At 41.5% G+C, this 19,997-nt stretch overlaps 1 pseudogene; it reads left to right on the forward strand.

Moving 5' to 3' along the window:
• Positions 1 to 347: 347 nt before the first annotated feature.
• LOC120052921 lies at positions 348 to 19,997 on the forward strand (annotated as a pseudogene).

The raw sequence follows: 19,997 nt of genomic DNA on the forward strand, positions 1-19,997 counted from the left end.
TATAGTATATGAAATTTCGAATGGACCATCGCGTTGACTCGCACCATTCCTTCATTTTGGTACAGCGCGTCAATCTCTCATTATCGCCTCTTGTCAAACACGTGAGTCGGAAAAGACGAGTGAATTCTACTAAATCAAATGCCGAAATTAGTATGCAGTTTAATTAAGTATATAGTACGCTTGTGTTGGTATTCGGACATAACCACTGATCATAGGATAGTTGATGTGTAATGTAATAAGTAGTACCGTAATTCAGAGAACAGTGCGCATGATTGTTACATTTAACCACGCCTTTAGAGCTATGACGACAACCAATAATATCACTTATCTTCTGTGTAAAAGGAAGTTAAGTGACAACAATTTCCACGTTAGCGTGTTTGTTGTTATTTGGACGTTTATTAACACCCTGGAACTCAAACTCGTTTAACTGCACAGCGTCACATACTTACCTCAGGTAGTCTTTAATTCACGTTGGAGACAGTACTTGGTCGATATGTTATTTTTCTAGGTAACGCTAGCTGGCTAACTTAGTAGTTAACGTTAGCTAACATGGCTAACTGTGTGGTTTTTCACACTCAAATAGCCTCCATTATGGAGGTGTTAGCGAATGCAGCCGTGGCAGAGATCTGTAAACTCGTAGACGACGACTATGCAGTGTTTCGTTTGGAAATGTCTCAAAGCCAAAAAGAAAACAGGGGATTGCGGAGGAAACTACAGCTGCTGGAACTGAAGCGTCGTCCCAGTAGTGTCAAGATCCTCGATCGATACAGAGGAATAGTAAGAGGTACATTTTTCAGAAGGCAGAGGCTGCGGGGCCCATAGCCCCGTTCCCCTCTGCGCATATGTTCAGATGTGTTACCCACAATTGTATCTTGGTCCTAGAGAATGATAGTGGACTCAAAAGCTTGTTAGCATGAGTAGCGCCATTGAGTACTTTCACCGTTTTGAAGCAGTAAACTGGGTTGGACTTCATATGAGTTAAGGAAGGATCACATTATTCCATTCAGGGATCTTTGATCAGCCAATTAATTATTCCATAACTGCAGGTGTCAGCCAGTAAATCGCCAACTTGGCTTTATACCTGTTCAAACGACACAGTATGCACGCTTTCAGTTTGTTTGCCAACTCATAGAAGTAGTAGAAAAATAAAATTGACTACTTCAAAATGGAGATGGCCTTCAATCAAATTGTATTTGTCACATGCACCGAATACAACAGGTGTAGACTTTACTGTGAAATGCATGCTTACAAGTGCTTCCCAATGACGCAGAGTAAAAAAAAAAAGAAGCAAAATACTAATTGTAACACGAGGAATAAAATACACAAGATTGACGCTATGTACATAGAGTATCAGTACCATATCACCAAACATATTTATAACTAACCCAAGATAGATGTTGTTTTACAGTGGGAGCAAGGAGGTGGGCCAAGCAATAGCTAGCAAGATAGTATTGGCACGTTGTAGTATGTATATTTTTAGTTTTTATTTAACTAGGCACGCCAGTTAAGAACAAATTCTTATTTACAATGACGGCCAAACCCGGACGGCGCTGGGCCAATTGTGCGCCACACTATGGGACTCCCAATCATGGCCGGATGTGATACAGCCTGGATTCGAACCAGGAACTGTAGTGATGCCTCTTGCACTGAGATGCAGTGCCCTTAGACTGCTGCGCCTCCTCTAAAATGTGCGTGTGCACAAACTATTTGACATTGCACTCCTAAATAATGATTTTTTTTTACTTTAGCAAAGCGTCAAGTCTATAAAACTTAGTGCACTGTGTTCGTAAAATATTGTAGTTTTGGGTACAGAAAATTGAGAAGACGTTTCACCTATGAGAAAATGTGCAGAATGTCGGCCCAGTTTCACCTAGTTTCATCCTCTCCCACCACCCGCGACTGTACTTCCTCTCACTACCATATTTGGTGGTGAGAAAACATTCTAAACGGATGCTTTAGACCCTGTGACCTGTCTGGGTTAACCCTTCTGTCTGTGATATCACTGTGCAGGGGTACGAGGTATTTGAGGTAGATATGTACATAAAGGCAGGGTAATGTGACTAGGTATCAGGATAGATAATAAGCGTAAAATAAATTACAGATTAGCAGCAGTATATGATGATTGTGACAGTGTGTAAGTATATGTGTGTGGGTTTGTAGTGTATGTGAATGTGTGCGAGGTCTCTGATCTCCACCCTGTAAGCTGTCTCATCGCTGTCGGTGAGCCGGCCTACCACGGTCGCGTCGTCAGCAAATGTGAAGATGGTATTGGAGTTGTGCGTGACCGTGCAGTTGTACGTGAACAGGGTTTTTCTTATGGCTGGGATCCCATTAACGGGATCCATATGACAACAGCCAGTGAAAGTGCAGGGCGCCAAATTCAAAACAACAGAAATGTTGTTAATCCCACCACAGTGTCCGATTTCAAAAAGGCTTTACGACGAAAGCACAACATATCATTATGTTAGGTCAGCACCTATTCACAGAATAACACAGCCGTTTTTCCAGCCAAAGAGAGGAGTCACAAAAAGCAGAAAGAGAAAATTAATCACTAAACTTTGATGATCTTCATCAGATGACACTCATAGGACTTCATGTTACACAATACATGTATGTTTTGTGAGATAAAGTTCATATTTATATCCAAAAATCTTAGTTTACATTGGTGCGTTTTCAGTAATGTTTTGCCTCCAACATCCGGTGATTTTGCAGAGAGTCACATCAATTTACAGAAATACTCATAATAAACATTGATAAAAGATACAAGTATTATACATGGAACTTTAGATAAACCTCTCGTTAATGCAACCGCTGTCAGATTTCAAAAAAACTTTACCGAAAAAGCACACCATGCTATAATCTGAGTACAGCGCTCAGAGCCCAAACAAGCCATAAAGATATCTGCCATGTTGTGGAGTCAACAGATGTCAGAATAGCATTATAAATATTCACTTACCTTTGATCTTCATCAGAATGCACTCCCAGGAATCCCAGTTCCACAAATGTTTAATTTGTTCCATAAAGTCCATCATTTATGTCCAAATTAGAGGTCGACCGATTATGATTTTTCAATGCCGATACCGATTATTGGAGGACCAAAAAAAGCCGATACCGATTAAATTGGCCTATTTATTTATTTATTTGTAATAATGACAATTACAACAATACTGAACACTTATTTTAACTTAATATAATACATCAAGAAAAATCAATTTAGCCTCATAAATAATGAAATATGTTACATTTGGTTTAAATAATGCAAAAACAGTGTTGGAGAAGAAAGTAAAAGTGCAATATGTACCACGTAAAAAAGCTAACGTTTAAGTTCCTTTTAAAAAAGCTGGTGGTTCCTTTTAACATGACTTCAATATTCCAAGGTAAGAGGTTTTAGGTTGTAGTTAATATAGTATTCATCGGACTATTTCTCTCTATACCATTTGTATTCCATATACCTTTGACTATTGTATGTTCTTATAGGCACTTTAGTATTGCCAGTGTAACAGTATAGCTTCTGTCCCTCTCCTCCTGGGCTCGAACGAGGAACACATCGACAACAGCCACCCTCGAAGCAGCGGAACAACTACTCCAAGTCTCAGAGCAAGTGACATTTGAAACGCTATTAGCACGCACCCCGCTAACTAGCTAGCCATTTCACATCGGTTACACCAGCCTAATCTCGGGAGTTGATAGGCTTGAAGTCATAAACAGCGCAATGCTTGAAGCACAGTGAAGAGCTGCTGGCAAATTGAATGCTTACGAGCCTGCTGCCTCCTACCATCGCTCAGTCAGACTGCTCTATCAAATCATAGACTTAATTATAACATAACACACATACGAGCCTTTGGTGATTAATATGGTCGAATCCGGAAACTATCATTTTGAAAACGAAACGTTTATTATTATCTCATATACCCTGGCTCTGCGTGCAATGAACGCAAGAGTAGTGACACAATTTCACCTGGTTAATATTGCCTGCTAACCTGGATTTGTTTTAGCTAAATATGCAGGTTTAAAAATATATACTTCTGTGTATTGATTTTAAGAAAGGCATTGATGTTTATGGTTAGGTACACGTTGGAGCAACGACAGTCCTTTTTCTGCGAATGTGCACCGCATCGTTTATATGCAACGCAGGACACGCTAGATAAACTAGTAATATCAACCAGGTGTAGTTAACTAGTGATTATGATTGATTGATAGTTTTTTATAAGATAAGTTTAATGCTAGCTAGCAACTTACCATGGCTTCTTACTGCATTCGCGTAACAGGCAGGCTCCTCGTGGAGTGCAATGAGAGGCAGGTGGTTAGAGCGTTGGACTAGTTAACGGGAAGGTTGCAAGATTGAATCCCCGAGCTGACAAGGTAAAAATCTGTCGTTCTGCCCCTGAACAAGGCAGTTAACCTGTTTGGGCTGCAGCCCGACACCGGTACACTTATGACAACATCCAGCTCAAGTGCAGGGCGCGAAATTCAAAAGATATTTTTTGAAAATATTTAACTTTCACACATTAACAAGTCCAAGACACCAGATGAAAGGTACACATCTTGTGAATCAAGCCAACATGTCCGATTTTTAAAATGTTTTACAGGGAAGACACAATATGTAAATCTATTAACTAACCACGTTAGCAAAAGACACCACTATTCTTACTCCATCAGTTTTTACTCCATCAGTAGCTATCACAAATTCGACCAAATAAAGATATAAATAGCCACTAACCAAGAAACAACTTCATCAGATGACAGTCTGATAACATATTTATTGTATAGCATATGTTTTGTTAGAAAAATTTGCATATTTCAGGTATAAATCATAGTTTACATTTCAGCTACAATCAGAAATTGCACCGAAAGCAGCCATAATATTTACAGACACCAACGTCAAATACCTAATTACTCATCATAAAACATTTCTGAAAAATACATAGTGTACAGCAATTGAAAGACAGGCATCTTGTGATTCCAGACAATATTTCCGATTAATTAAATGTTTTACAGCGAAAACAAAATGTAGCGCTATATTAGCGTAGCCACAATAGCCAGAAACACTTGGGCGCCCACGACCAGTTCACATGCACGACAGATATTAGAAATAGCATCATAAAATGTTTCTTACTTTTGGTGATCTTCCGTCAGAATGTTGGACAAGGTGTCCTTTGTCCAGAACAGTCGTTGTTTTGATCTGGAACGGCAAATATCCCTCTTCATTTAGCATGCACCCTAGCCGAGTGGCACGGATCTCTCCAACGACAACAAAGTCAGAACGGAACACGGCAAAACTCCCGAAAAAATTTCAATAATCTGATTAAACTATATTGAAAAAACATACGTTACGATGATATGGTCACATGTATCAAATAAAATCTAAGACGGAGATGTTAGTCGTTCATAACGACAGCTAAACAGAAGGCATATCCATGTCCTCTTTCGCGCGCTCCAGAAACAGGAAGTGGACGGTCACGTCAAAGAAAGAGCTTTTATTCCACCTTAGACCAAGATAAACACAACATTTTTTCTCTCACAACCTCTTGACCAACCAGGGGAAGGTGTATGAAGTGTACGTAGCCTCTTACGTCTTATGCCCATGTATAGGCAAGAAGTTGAACAGAGCATAGATTTCTGACATTCCACTTCCTGGTCAGGAAACGTGCTGCAGAATGAGTTCTGTTTCACTCAGAGAAATAATTCAAACGGTTTTAGAAACTAGAGAGTGTTTTCTATCCAATAGTAATAATAATATGCATATTGTACGAGCAAGAATTGAGTACGAGGCCGTTTGAAATGGGCATCTTTTATCTGGCTACTCAATACTTTCCCTTGCAGCCATAACAGGTTAACCCACCGTTCCTAGGCCGTCATTGAAAATAAGAAAGTGTTAACTGACTTGCCAAATTAAATAAAGGTGTACAATTTTTTTAAACATTCGGCCAAATCGGTGTCCAAAAATACCGATTGTTATGAAAACTTGAAATCGGCCCTAATTAAATCGGCCATTCCGATTAATCGGTCGACCTCTAGTCCAAATACCTCCTTTTTGTTCGTGCGTTCAGTACACAATCCAAACTCACGACGCACGGGCAAGTCCATGCGAAAGTTCAGACGAAAAGTCCGAATTACAGTTTGTAGAAACATGTCAAACGAAGTATAGAATCAATCTTTAGGATGTTTAACCTCTAACGAGCCTCAACCCCGGATCCGGGATCACCCCCCCCCCCCCCCCCCCCCCACTGATTAGCATCGCTAGCATAGCGTCACAATTAAATAGTAGCATCTAAATATCATTAAATCACAAGTCCAAGACACCTAATGAAAGATACAGATCTTGTGAATAAAGCCACCATTTCAGATTTTTAAAATGTTTTACAGGGAAGACACAATATGTAAATCTATTAGCTAAACACGTTAGCAAAAGACACCATTTTTCTTTGTCCACCATTTTTTCTCTCCACCAGTAGCTATCACCAATTCGGCTAAACTAAGATATTGATAGCCACTAACCAAGAAAAAACCTCATCAGATGACAGTCTGATAACATATTTATGGTATAGGATAGGTTTTGTTAGAAAAATGTGCATATTTCAGGTATAAATCATAGTTTGCCATTGCAGCCACCATCACAAATCTCACCAAAGCGACTAGAATTACTACAGAGAGCAACTTGTATTACCAATTTACTCATCATAAAACATTTCTTAAAAATACACAGCACATAGCAATGGAAAGACACAGATCTTGTGAATTCAGACAACATTTCAGATTTTCTAAGTGTTTTACGGCGAAAACACAATAAATCGTTATATTAGCATACCACATATGCAAACGTTACCCCAGCATGAATTCAAGCCAAAGAGAGCGATATCGTTATCATCGCCAAAATATATTAATTTTTTCACTAACCTTCTCAGAATTCTTCCGATGACACTCCTGTAACATCATATTACAACATACATATAGAGTTTGTTCGAAAATGTGCATATTTAGCCATAAAAAACCATGGTTATACAATGAAAATAGTAGCAAAACAAGCCTGAAAATGTCGGTCGCCATCTTTGAGTGATCTAGTTTAATCAATAGCTAATCATATACTTGACTAAAAAATACAGGGTTGACAGGAATCGAAAGACAAATTAGTTCTTAATGCAATCGCTGATTTACATTTTTTAAATTATCCTTACTTTTCAATACAGGTTGCGCCAAGCGAAGCTATACAAAACAAAATGGCGGCATAAGCGTTTAACATTTTGACAGAAACACGATTTATCATCATAAATTGTTCTTACTGTGAGCTGTTCTTCCATCAGAATCTTGGGCAAAGAATCCTTTCTTGGGTCTAATCGTCTTTTGGTCGAAAGCTGTCCTCTTGCCATGTGGAAATGCCCACTAACGTTCGGCATGAACTGGAAACGTGCCCAGCGGTTCAAAGTGTCTCAGAAATAAATGCCTCAAAATCGCACTAAACGGATATAAATTGCTATAAAACGGTTTAAATTAACTACCTTATGATGTTTTTAACACCTCTAACGAGTAAAAACATGACCAGAGAAATATTACTGGCATAACAAAAGCTTGGAAGGAGGCGAGTCCGACGTCCTTCGTGCGCCAGGCGCAGGCAGCAAAGGGAAGCTACTTCCGGTATTTGCTGTTTTATACAGCCCCTGATTGCGCAATCGACTCCATTCAAAGCGTCATCACGTACTGACATCCAGGGGAAGACGTAAGAAGTGTCTGTTTCTCCATAGCATTTACACGGACCTTTAAACTGACTCCAGATCAGGGGCCAAGATGTCTGAAATCTGACTCCCTATCATGAAAAGTGCTGTAGATTGAGTTCTGTTTCACTCAGAGACAAAATTCCAACGGCTATAGAAACTAGAGTGTTTTCTATCCAATAATAATAATAATATGCATATTGTACGAGCAAGAATTGAGTAGGAAGCCGTTTAATCTGTAGAGCAAATTATGCTAATGCGAAACAGCACCCCCTATAGTGGCAAGAAGTTAACATAAATCTTCAATAATGTTCCAACCGGAGAATTCCTTTGTCTGTAGAAATGCGATGGAACGCTGGTCTAACTCTCACGTGAACGCATGTGGTCAGCTCATGGCACTCTGCCAGAGCCCTGACTCAAAGAGCCCTCATTCCCCCCTCCTTCACAGAAGCATCAAACAAGGTTCTAAAGACTGTTGACATCTAGTGGAAGCCTTAGGAAGTGCAATATGACCAATATCCCGCTGTATATTCGATAGGCGACGAGTTGAAAAACTACAAACCTCAGATTTCCCACTTCCTGGTTGGATTTTTTCTCAGGTTTTTGCCTGCCATATGAGTTATGTTATACTTGCAGACATCATTCAAACAGTTTTAGAAACTTCAGAGTGTTTTCTATCCAAATCTACTAATAATATGCATATATTAGCAACTGGGCCTGAGTAGCAGGCAGTTTACTCTGGGCACCTTATTCATCCAAGCTACTTAATACTGCCCCCAGCCATAAGAAGTTAAAGGGACTAAGCACACACCCCTGAGTGGCCCCCATGTTGAGGGTCAGTGTGGCGAAGGTGTTGTTGCCTACCCTCACCACCAAGGGCCGGCCAGGCAGTCTAGGATCCAGTTGCAGAGAGGGGTGTTAAGTCGCATGGTCCCGAGCTTGGAGAGGACTATGGCATTGAACACTGAGCTGTAGTCTATGAACAGCATTCTCACATAGTTATTTCACCTCTTGGGAGAGAGCAGTGTGAAGTGCAATTGAGATTGCGTCATCTGTGGATCTGTTGGGGCGGTATGAGAATTGGAGTGGGTCCAGGGTATCTGGGTTGATATGTCATGTCCAGCCTTTCAAAGCACTCATAATTACAGATGTGAGTGCCACGGGACGATAGTCATTTAGGCAGGTTACCTTGGAGTTCTTGGGAACAGGGACAATGGTGGTCAGTTTGAAATATTGAGATCAAATCTTATTGATCACATACACAGGTTTAGCGAAAGGCTTGTATTCCTAGCTACAACAGTAATATCTAACAATACATACTAATCTAAAAGTAAAAATGGAATTAAGAAATAAGGACGTACAATGTCGTAGTCTGGAGTATAAATATATATACAGTACCAGTAAAAAGTTTGGACACCTTCTCATTCCAGGGTTTTTCTTTATTTGTACAATTTTCTACATTGTATAATAATAATAAAGACATAACTATGAAATAACACATATGGAATCATGTAGTAACCAAAAGTGTTAAACAAATCAAAATATTTTATATTTGAGATTCTTTAAAGTAGCCACCTTTTTTGCCTTGACAGCTTGGCATTCTCTCAACCAGCTTCATGAGGTAGTCACCTGGAATGCATTTCAATTAACAGGTGTGCCTTAAGTTAATTTGTGGAATTTCTTTGCTTCTTAATGTGTTTGAGCCAATCAGATGTGTTGTGACAAGGTAGGCATGGTATACAGAAAATAGCCCTATTTGGTAAAATACCAAGTCCATATTGTGGCAAGAACAGCTCAAATAAGCACAGAGAAACAGTCCATTACTTTAAGACATGAAGGTCAGCCTATACGGAAAATTAAGAACTTTTAAAGTTTATTCAAATGCAGTTGCAAAAAGCATCAAGCACTATGATGAAACTGGCTCTCATGAGGACCGCCACAGGAAAGGAAGACCCAGAGTTACTTCTGCTGCAGAGGATAAGCTCATTAGAGTTACCAGCCTCAGAAATTTTGAAGAGTTCCTTGAAGAGTTCAAGGAACAGACACATCTCAACATCAACTGTTTAGAGGAGACTGTGAATCAGGCCTTCGCAGTCAAATTGCTGCAAAGAAACCATTACTAGAGGACACCAATAACAAGAGACATGCTTGGCCCAAGGAAAACACGAGCAATGGACATTAGACCGGTAGAAAGCTGTCCTTTTGGTCTGATGAGTCCAAATTAGATTTTTTTTGTTCCAACCGCCATGTCTTTGTGATACGGAGAGTAGGTGAACAGATGATCTCAGCATGTGTGGTTCCCACCGTGAAGCACGGAGGAGGTGGTGTGGGGATGCTTTGCTGGTGACAGTCTGATTTTATTTAGAATTCAAGGCACAGTTAACCAGCATGGCTACCATAGTATTCTGCAGCGATACACCATCCCATCTGGTTTGCGCTCAGTGGGACTATCATTTTGCTTTTCAACAGGACAATGATCCAAAACACACCTCCAGGCTGCGAAAGAGCTATTTGACCAAAGAGAGTGATGGAGTGCTGCATCAGATGACCTGGCCTCCACAATCACCCGACCTCAACCCAATTGAAAATGTTTACGGATGAGTTGTACCACAGAGTGAAGGAAAAGCAGCCAACAAGTGCTCAGCATATGTGGGAACTCCTTCAAGACTGTTGGAAAAGCATTCCAGGTGAAGCTGATTTGAGAAAATGCCAAGTGTGCAAAGCTGTCATCAAGGCAAGTGTTTCATCAGCTGTCCGGGTGGCTGGTCTCAGACGATCCCGCAGGTTAACCTCTAATTCCTCCCAATCCCGGATCCGGGAGCACCCCCATCAGTAAAAAAGCTGACTAGCATAGCCTAGCATAGCGTCACAAGTAAATACTAGCATCTAAATATCATTAAATCACAAGTCCAAGACACCAGATGAAAGATACACATCTTGTGAATCCAGCCATCATTTCTGATTTTTAAAATGTTTTACAGGGAAGACACAATATGTAAATCTATTAGCTAACCACGTTAGCAAAAGACACCACTTTTTTTACTCCACCATTTTTTTCCTGCATAGGTAGCTATCACAAATTCAACCAAATAAAGATATAAATAGCCACTAACCAAGAAACAACTTCATCAGATGACAGTCTGATAACATATTTATTGTATAGCATATGTTTTGTTAGAAAAATGTGCATATTTCAGGTATAAATCATAGTTTACCATTGCAGCCACCATCACAACTCTCACCAAAGCGACTAGAATAACTACAGAGAGCAACGTGAATTACCTAAATACTCATCATAAAACATTTCTGAAAAATACACAGCGTACAGCAAATGAAAGACAAACATCTTGTGAATCCAGCCAATATTTCAGATTTTTTAAGTGTTTTACAGCGAAAACACAATATAGCATTATATTAGCTTACCACAATAGCCAGAAACACAACACCATTTACCAGCAGCAAAGGTTAGCGATCGTAACAAGCAAGCAAAAGATATATCATTTTTGACTAACCTTCATAAACTTCCTCAGATGACAGTCCTGTAACATCATATTACACAATGCATATAGGGTTTGTTCGAAAATGTGCATATGTAGCGGCACAAATCGTGGTTATACAATGTGAGTAGTGGCCAAACTTCAAGCAATCTGTCCGGCGCCATCTTGGAGAGGCACCTAATCTAATCGATAGCTATTCATAAACTTGACTAAAAATACAGGTTGGACAGCAAATGAAAGATACATTAGTTCTTAATGCAACCGCTGTGTTAGATTTTTTAAATTAACGTTACTGCGCATACAGCGTGCGCTAAAGCGAGACCGCACCGAAATTCATGGCGGAATTATTGTTTAACATTTGTCAACATAAATACAAATTAACAGCATAAAGACTTCTTACTATTTGACGAGCTTCCATCAGAATCTTGGGCAAGGTGTCCTTTCTCCAGAACAATCGTCTTTTGGTTGAAAGATGTCCTCTTCTCCTGTAGAAATAGCAGCTAACGCTAGCCATGTGCCGGAGAGGTGTCCAACTAGCGATAGCGTGTGACAAAGAAATTCCAGAAAATCGCAATAAACTGATATAAACTGCTATAAGTCGGTTTAAATTAACTACCTTATGAAGTTAAGACAAAAATCAAATTAAATCAGAGCCGGAGATATAGAACTGCTAAAACGAAAGCTTTTCAGGACGCCATTGTGATGTCCCTCCTGCGCCAGGCTCCCCGTTGAAAAGAACGGACCTTCCGTTCCAAAAGCTTTTATAGTGCCCCAGATGGTGCAATCCACTCCATTCAAATTCTCACCGCTTACTGATATCTAGAGGAAGGCGTATGCAGTGCATGTAGCCCCATAGCTTACATGGGAATTTATAAACTGACCCTAGAACAGAGACCTCGATTTCAGAAATCTCACTCCTTGACAGGAAGTGTGCTGCAGAATGAGTTCTGTTTCACTCAGAGAAATAATTCAAACGGTTTTAGAAACTAGAGAGTGTTTTCTATCCAATAGTAATAATAATATGCATATTGTACGAGCAAGAATTGAGTACGAGGCAGTTTAATTTGGGAACAAATTTTTACAAAGTCGAAATGGCGCCCCCCTATTGACAAGAAGTTTAAGAGGCCGGATGTGGAATCCTGGGCTGGCGTGGTTACACATGTTCTGTGGTTGAGACCGGTTGGATGTACTGCCAAATTCTCTAAAATGACATAGGAGGTGGCTTATGGTAGAAACATTAACATTAATTTCTCTGGCAACAGTTCTGGTGGACATTCCTGCTGTGAGCATGCCTATTGCACGCTCCCTCAACTTGAGACATCTCTGGCAGTGTTGTGACAAAAGTGCACATTTTAGAGGGGCCTTTTATTGTCCCCAGCACAAGGGGCACCTGTGTAATGATCATGCTGTTTCATCAGCTTCTTGATATGCCACACCTGTCAGGTGGATGGATTATTTTGGCAAAAGAGAAATACTAACAGGGATGTAAACAACATTTGAGAGAAATAAGCTTTGTGTGTGTATGGAACATTTCTGGGTTCTTTTATTTCAGCTCATGAAACACGACCAACACTTTTATATGTTGCGTTTATATTGTTATTCAGTGTATGTATGTGATGGGATGTATGGACATTGTGGATAGAATATATAGTATATGTACAGCAATAGTTGAATAGGATGAACTTGACTAGAATACACTATATACATATGAAATGGGTAAAACAGTATGTAAACATTATTAAAGTGACCAGTGTTCCATGTCTATGTACATAGGGTAGCAGCCTCCAAGGTGTAGGGATGAGTAACTGGGTGGTAGCTGGCTAGTGACCGTGACGAAGTTCAGGGCAGGGAACTACATGGAGGCCGGCTAGTGATGGCTATTTAGTAGTCTGATGGCCTTGAGATAGAAGCAGTTTCAGTCTCTCGGTCCCAGCTTTGATGCACCTGTACTGACCTCGCCTTCTGGATGATGGCAAGGTCCTTTGCTGTTGTTCTGGGATTGATTTGCACTTTTCGCACCAAAGTACGTTCATCTCTAGGAGACAGAACGCGTCTCCTTCCTGAGTGGTATGACGGTTGCGTGGTCCCATGGTGTTTATACTTGCGTACTATTGTTTGTACAGATGAACGTGGTACATTCAGGCGTTTGGAAATTGCTCCCAAGGATGAACCAGACTTATGGAGGTCTACCATTTTTTTTTCTGAGGTCTTGGCTGATTTCTTTTAATTTTCCCATGATGTCAAGCAAAGAGGCACTGAGTTTGAAGGTAGGCCTTGAAATACAGTCACAGCTACATCTCCAATTGACTCAAATGATGTAAATTAGCCTATCAGAAGCTTCTAAAGCCATGACATCATTTTCTGGAATTTTCCAAGCTGTTTAAAGGCACAGTCAACTTAGTATATTAATCTTCTGACCCACTGGAATTGTGATACAGTGAAATAATCTGTCTGTAAACAATTGTTGGAAAAATGACTTGTCATGCACAAAGTAGATGTCCTAACCGACTTGTCAAAACTATAGCTCGCTTGGGAGTTCTGCGTCACTGGGCATTTCACGGTTGAGTTTCCTTTAATCTGTTATCGTCTGCAAGCCCTGCCACATCGGAAGTGCGTCGGAGCCGGTGTAATAGGATTCCACCTTCCTACAATATTGTCCTTTCCCATGTTTGTCTCGTCAAAGGTCGTAGAGGGCTTTCTTGTACTTGTCTGTGTCCCGTTCTTTGTAAGCGGTAGCTCTAACTTGAGCCCAGCACTGATATTGCCGGAAATCCATGGGTTTTGGTTTGGATACGTTCGTCTGGTCACTTTGGGGAAGACGTCATCTATGCACTTATTGGTAATCTCCTCAATGCTATTGGATGATTCCGGGAACATATCTCAGTCTGTACTACAATGGCGCTGCCCATGCTCTCACTGACCCATAATGGGACAGATACAATGTGATGTCTATGGTTAGTATTTGGATAGTATGCAATACTTACTCTGATTACTTACCTACCTTGCACAATTTGTTATATTTTACCAGGCAGGTCAATTAAGACCAAATTCTTATTGCACAAAGACAGTATCATATTCTAACCATATTTCCTATTGTCACACTTTTAAAAGAATGATGCATGGAACATAATCAATAAATAGTGTATGAAGTTTTTAAAGTGCTACCTTACATCCTTGCCAAATGTAGACTGTCATAAGTGTACAATATACTGTTGAGCATTGAGTAGCTAACCTAACAACCACTTTCCCCCCAATCATTGTCTCAGGTGAAGGACATCTCACTGGAGGCCACAGGAGCTTTGTGAAGCCAGTTGAGCACAATACATGGAGAGATGACCAACCAATCACTGTTGATGAGGGGAGTGGAACCTCAATCCAGCACGTTATTGTGATAGAGGTTAGTCTAATAGTATTACATCAAAATTACAGTACATCAAATGTGTCCAGTTTATTTCAGAAAGACTTCCTTCAGCTATTCATGTACATCCTTATTTATCTGCCATAAGAGCTTGTGAGTTCATTCAACTCATGTGCTGGTAATAAACCTCTTCTTGTCAGGCTGCAGATGCAGAGGCTAGAGGTCCTGGGGTCAAGCAGGAGAGGTATGAAGGAGTGGAGGACCCAGGGCACAGCAGAAACATCCAGACAGTAGAAACCACTGGAGTAGCGCCCCCTGTAGCCACGGAGGACCTGCACACCGCTGCCGCGCCCAAGCCTAGGACACGACGCAGCATCATGGAGGTCAGTGGACCGTCGAACGCCGTCCTCAAGTCAGAGACCGACACCGAGACTTTAACACAAAGGCTTTTACACACAGGATCTGACCTCAGGTCAGAGAGACTGGGGCCACTGGGCTGTCCTCCTGCTCCCAGCTCAGACTATTTACTTTACGGTAACACAAGTCCGAGGACGGTTCATTCCCATCGGGACTCAGGTGACGCATTAGAGACTGGCAGTGATCCGTCTTGTTCTTACGCTACAGAGATGGACCCTGGCAACATTCCCTTGGGTTTAGAAACACAGACTGATCTGTCTAGAGGGGACTGGAACCAGTACAGTAATAGTGTATACTCTGAAGGGTGTTTAGATAAGAAAGGGGAGGTTGTTGTAAATGAAGTGAAAGTGGAGGGCGACGCTCCTCTGACATGGAATGTAGACGAGACTCATTTAGGAGAAGGACACTCACAAGGCAAAGATTTCTTAGATTACAGGGGAAGCTTAAAGACCAATGTCGCCACCCACTTCCCTTTACACACGTTCAGGGATCGCGACACAGTATCCACGTCAATTGCACCTTCAGATTCACACAGCCGGGTCCTTTTCGATCATGTATTGAATTCAAAGGACCAAAGGGCCAAGGCACTGGGTGGGGGAGCAAAATCAGGCAATCGTAAAGAGAAACGGTTCCTCTGCATGTTCTGTAACAAAGGCTTCAGCTGCCTCCAGAATGTGGAGATCCACCAGAGGGTCCACACAGGGGAGAAGCCCTTCAGCTGCCCCCAGTGTGAGAAGAGGTTCTCCCAGGCTGGTGACCTGAAGAGGCACCAGAGGGTCCACACGGGGGAGAAACCATACAGCTGCCCCCAGTGTGAGAAGAGGTTCTCCCAGGCTGGTGACCTGAAGAGGCACCAGAGGGTCCACACAGGGGAGAAACCCTTCTGCTGTACCCAGTGTGACATGCGCTTTGCCCTGGCTGGTAACCTGAAGATGCACCTGAAGGTCCACATGGGAGATTCTCAGAGAGGAGCCTCAGAATACACCAGCAGAAAAACCATTCCACTCTATAACATAGAAAGTAACCATTCCACTCGATAGCTTCTGATGTTTAGATCAAACTCTGCATTAAATCTCCAGACGCATTTGCAATAACGAGAGTAACAGATTTCAGTGTTGAATATTCCTGAATAGAATATTTCATCCAGATATGATATATAAGCCGAAAAAGTATGTTACATATTGTGTTTACTGTGTAGGCTATATGATTTTCACAAATGCCTATTTCATTACTACCATTCAACGACTTAACTTTTTATCCTAAGACACTTTTAATGAGAAAATGAATGCAGTTCATGCAGATTTTACATTAAGTTATTTAGCAGATGCTCTTAACCAGAGCAACTTAGAAGTAGTTCTAAGAAGATGAAGTAGCATTCATCTTAAGATCGCTGGGTGAGACAACCACATATCACAGTTGCAGCAGGTCACTGCTTTGATGTTCTTTGCACTCCATGGAGTTGTCAATCAACCGTGATGTGGTCTTGGAGCTGGCAGGCCTTCCCTGGGAGGAAGAGCAGCTCCATCTTGTTGAGTTTGAGGTGGTGGGCCGACATCCAAGCTGAGATGTCTGCCAGGTACGCAGAGAGACAGGTGTGTGTGGTTTTCATAAGTGTATTTAAAACTTGTTTATGTTGAATAAACACAAAATGGGACTTTTCATTGAGACTGTTTAGTATACATCACATCTGCTCTCACCCTATCCTGCTTCCACACAACCGCACTTTATAACCAATTAAGGCTGGGAATTGCCAGGGACCTCATGATACAATGTGCCAATACGATTCCATGGTCCAAACATAAGTCTGTTGCAGAGGGACGAGAGCTATGAGAAAACACTTATTTTGATCAGTCATGGAAATAAGTGGTGAACACATTTGGCTCCCTATTTTTATTTTTAAATATGGAGAACAAACTTAGTGAAACACCTAGAGTACACATAAATAGTTTAGTCAGGTTTGTCTGACTCATTTATGTCCACCATGATGGGTTTAACCTATACGGGATCCCCAAACCGGGACGGTTGTTGCTAATGTGACTACAATTACATTGTATACAACAGCCAACTTTCCGGGACATAGACATGTCTTATATGGGCAGAAAGCTTAAATTCGTATTAATCTAACTGCTGTGTCCAATTAACAGTAGCTATTAGTGAAAAAATACCATGCTATTGTTTGAGAGTGCACAACAAAACACTTATCATGGCAACTGGTTTGATATATTCACCTATGAAGGTAATGTAGTTACATTTTGTAATCTTGCTCTAATTTTTCAGGGTCCCAGAGATAAAATGTAGCATAGTTTTGTTTGATAAAATGTATTTTTATGACCCCACTGCTGTCTCTGGCTCCACGCCCACCCCGCCATCTAGATGTGTGAAAGTTAGTGTATAAACTAATGATCCATCATTATGACATTCCTGTGTAAACCTAACATTTTTTGCATTTTGTATGTTCTCTATAGTGATGTACTTAAATGTATCAATTGGCACATTTGGGCAAACTCCTGGCAGACCTGATACAAAATATTGTGCAGTAATGTAATTCTTCACTGGATCATTCTGAACTTTGCACACACTGCTTCCATCTGGTGGCCAAAATCTAAAATACACTTAGACTCCTATCTGAAAGTATGGACTTTCTCTTGCATTTCAAAGATGAAACAAAATATACACATATATATTTTTGTATTATCTTTTACCAGATCTAATGTGTTATGTTCTCCTGCATTAATTTGACATTTCCACAAACTTCAAGGTGTTTCCTTTCAAATGGTATTAAGAATATGCATGTCCTGAGCTACAGGCAGTTAGATTTTGGTATGTTATTTTAGGAAAACATTTTCCAAAAAAAGGGTACAAACCCTTAACAATTAATTAATTCTGTAACTACAGTATAGGACTCAAACGTAGTGGGGATGGGTAAACACTCCATGTTGAAAGTGTGTTTATTATCTGTGTGTACGTACTTGAGGGAGTGTATGTCTGTGTAATCTGTCTGTGTATCACCTGTCTCTTCCAGGAGGAGGAGGGTCCAGAGGTGTTGCTGTTGAAGGAGGAGGGGTGTGAGGAGGGTCTGGGCAACCCTGAGGAGACCATGGTCATGGAGGACAACCAGACTACACCTCCTCCTGAACCCACAGAGGAACCAGCTGAGCAGCACAGGACCACACACAGTCTCACTGAGGTGAGCCCACTGTAAACTACTGTCTGCATGTTTATGTCATGGCTCATATCCACAAAGCCCCTCAGAGCAGGATAGCTTTATTCAGCTTTATTCAGCTGATCCTAGCTATGTAGACAGATGGGGACCTGATATTAGATCAGCACTCTTACGCTGAGACGCTTTGTGGATACGGTCTTAAGTGTCAAGTAATCAAATTAAGTAATACATTTGCATAGTACTCATAGAAATCCCTCATTGCCCAATCAGAAGATGCTCCATAGCAGGGTGCTCATATCAGATTTCTTGATAAAACATCCTCTCACTCTGTATCTCTTAGTCAGTAAACATGGAGGATGGGAAGCCTGATCTGCTGCTGGTCAAAGAGGAGACCATAGAAGACGGACCAGAGAGCATTGATCTGCTGAGTGGACTAAAGATGGGAGAGCAAGGTAAGGAAGAAATACATATAGCCTACATACAGTAATAGATCTTCAATGGGAATAGGGATGCACCTGGCTATCATTTGAAACGCATAATGTATGAACTTCACATCTCCAAATGTAGACTTCTCTGCCATGTTTGTAAAGTCTATTTTCTAACCTCTTCCTACAGGTGGTTGGCTGGAGGCTAACAGAGGAGACTGGACGGCCATCTTGGATTCCCAGACTCAGATGGGTGCAGCCAAGGACCCAGGGGACAACATTACTGAGCAGGCCAGGAACAGAGACAACATAGTGGAGGTCAATGGATTGGACAACGTCCTCAACACTGTTAATCACAACCAAAAACAGGCAGTCAAACACAAAACAACATCTGAACTTAGTCTCCATGACAACAGACTGGCTGAGACCAGGGTGAGCCGTAGATTTGGTCTGCGGGGACAGGAAGGTGTCCGTATGCGGCAGGAGAGAACAGACACCAGCTCGGCTAGCGATGCTCCGTCCTGCTCCTATAGTTGTGATTCAGAGAGACTGATGGCGCCTCAGGTTAACCACCTAACAGGTGCTGCCTTCAGCCTGCCTTCTATAGGATCTATCAACTGGAACATGGACCCTGCGACAACACAGACACTCCCTGGCCTTCATCCTCCTCACACTCTCCTAATGTTAAACCAGACCTCTGCCAGTGCCTCAACAAGTCCATTGACAAATGACAGTAGTAGTAACTCTATCAGTAGATCTGGTGGCAAAGAGAAGCGCTTCCCGTGTTCGTTCTGTGGGAAAGCCTTCAGTTTCCCCAAACAGGTGGAGATCCACCAGAGGATTCACACGGGAGAGAAACCGTTCGGCTGCCACCAGTGCCGGGCCAGTTTTTCACATTTGTCCAGCCTGAAGAGGCACCAGAGGGTCCACACGGGGGAGAAACCATTCGGCTGCCACATGTGCCGGGCCAGTTTTTCACACTCGTCCAACCTGAAGAGACACCAGAGAGTCCACAGAGGGGAGAAATCCTACAGCTTCCCCAGTGTGAGAAGAGGTTCTCCCACCAGCACCAGCTGAAGATGCATCTGAAGATCCACAAGAGAGAGAGGCCATTCACCTGTACGCACTGTGGGAAGAGGTTCTCAGAGAGAAGGTACTTCAGGATACACCAGCAGAATGCCGGCGGTCACGAGTCATTACAGCAGTCAAATTCCATGTGACCATTTTGTCATGGTAATTAGGCTTCTGATCATTAGTAGCCTACCAAACTTGCTTAACTGCCTGGTGCTCAGCATTCGATTGTCCCTCTTATCACTCTGACAGCAATGCAAATGTCATTGAAAATCTAATCAAACACTTCATGAGAGCTTATGTTGCGCAACTTTTCTATAGGCTATGCAATTGCATGAGAGAGTGATGGCCTCTATT

The sequence above is a fragment of the Salvelinus namaycush genome, chromosome 8 (genome assembly GCF_016432855.1).
Source record: "Salvelinus namaycush isolate Seneca chromosome 8, SaNama_1.0, whole genome shotgun sequence".
In the NCBI taxonomy this organism is placed as follows: domain Eukaryota; kingdom Metazoa; phylum Chordata; class Actinopteri; order Salmoniformes; family Salmonidae; genus Salvelinus; species Salvelinus namaycush.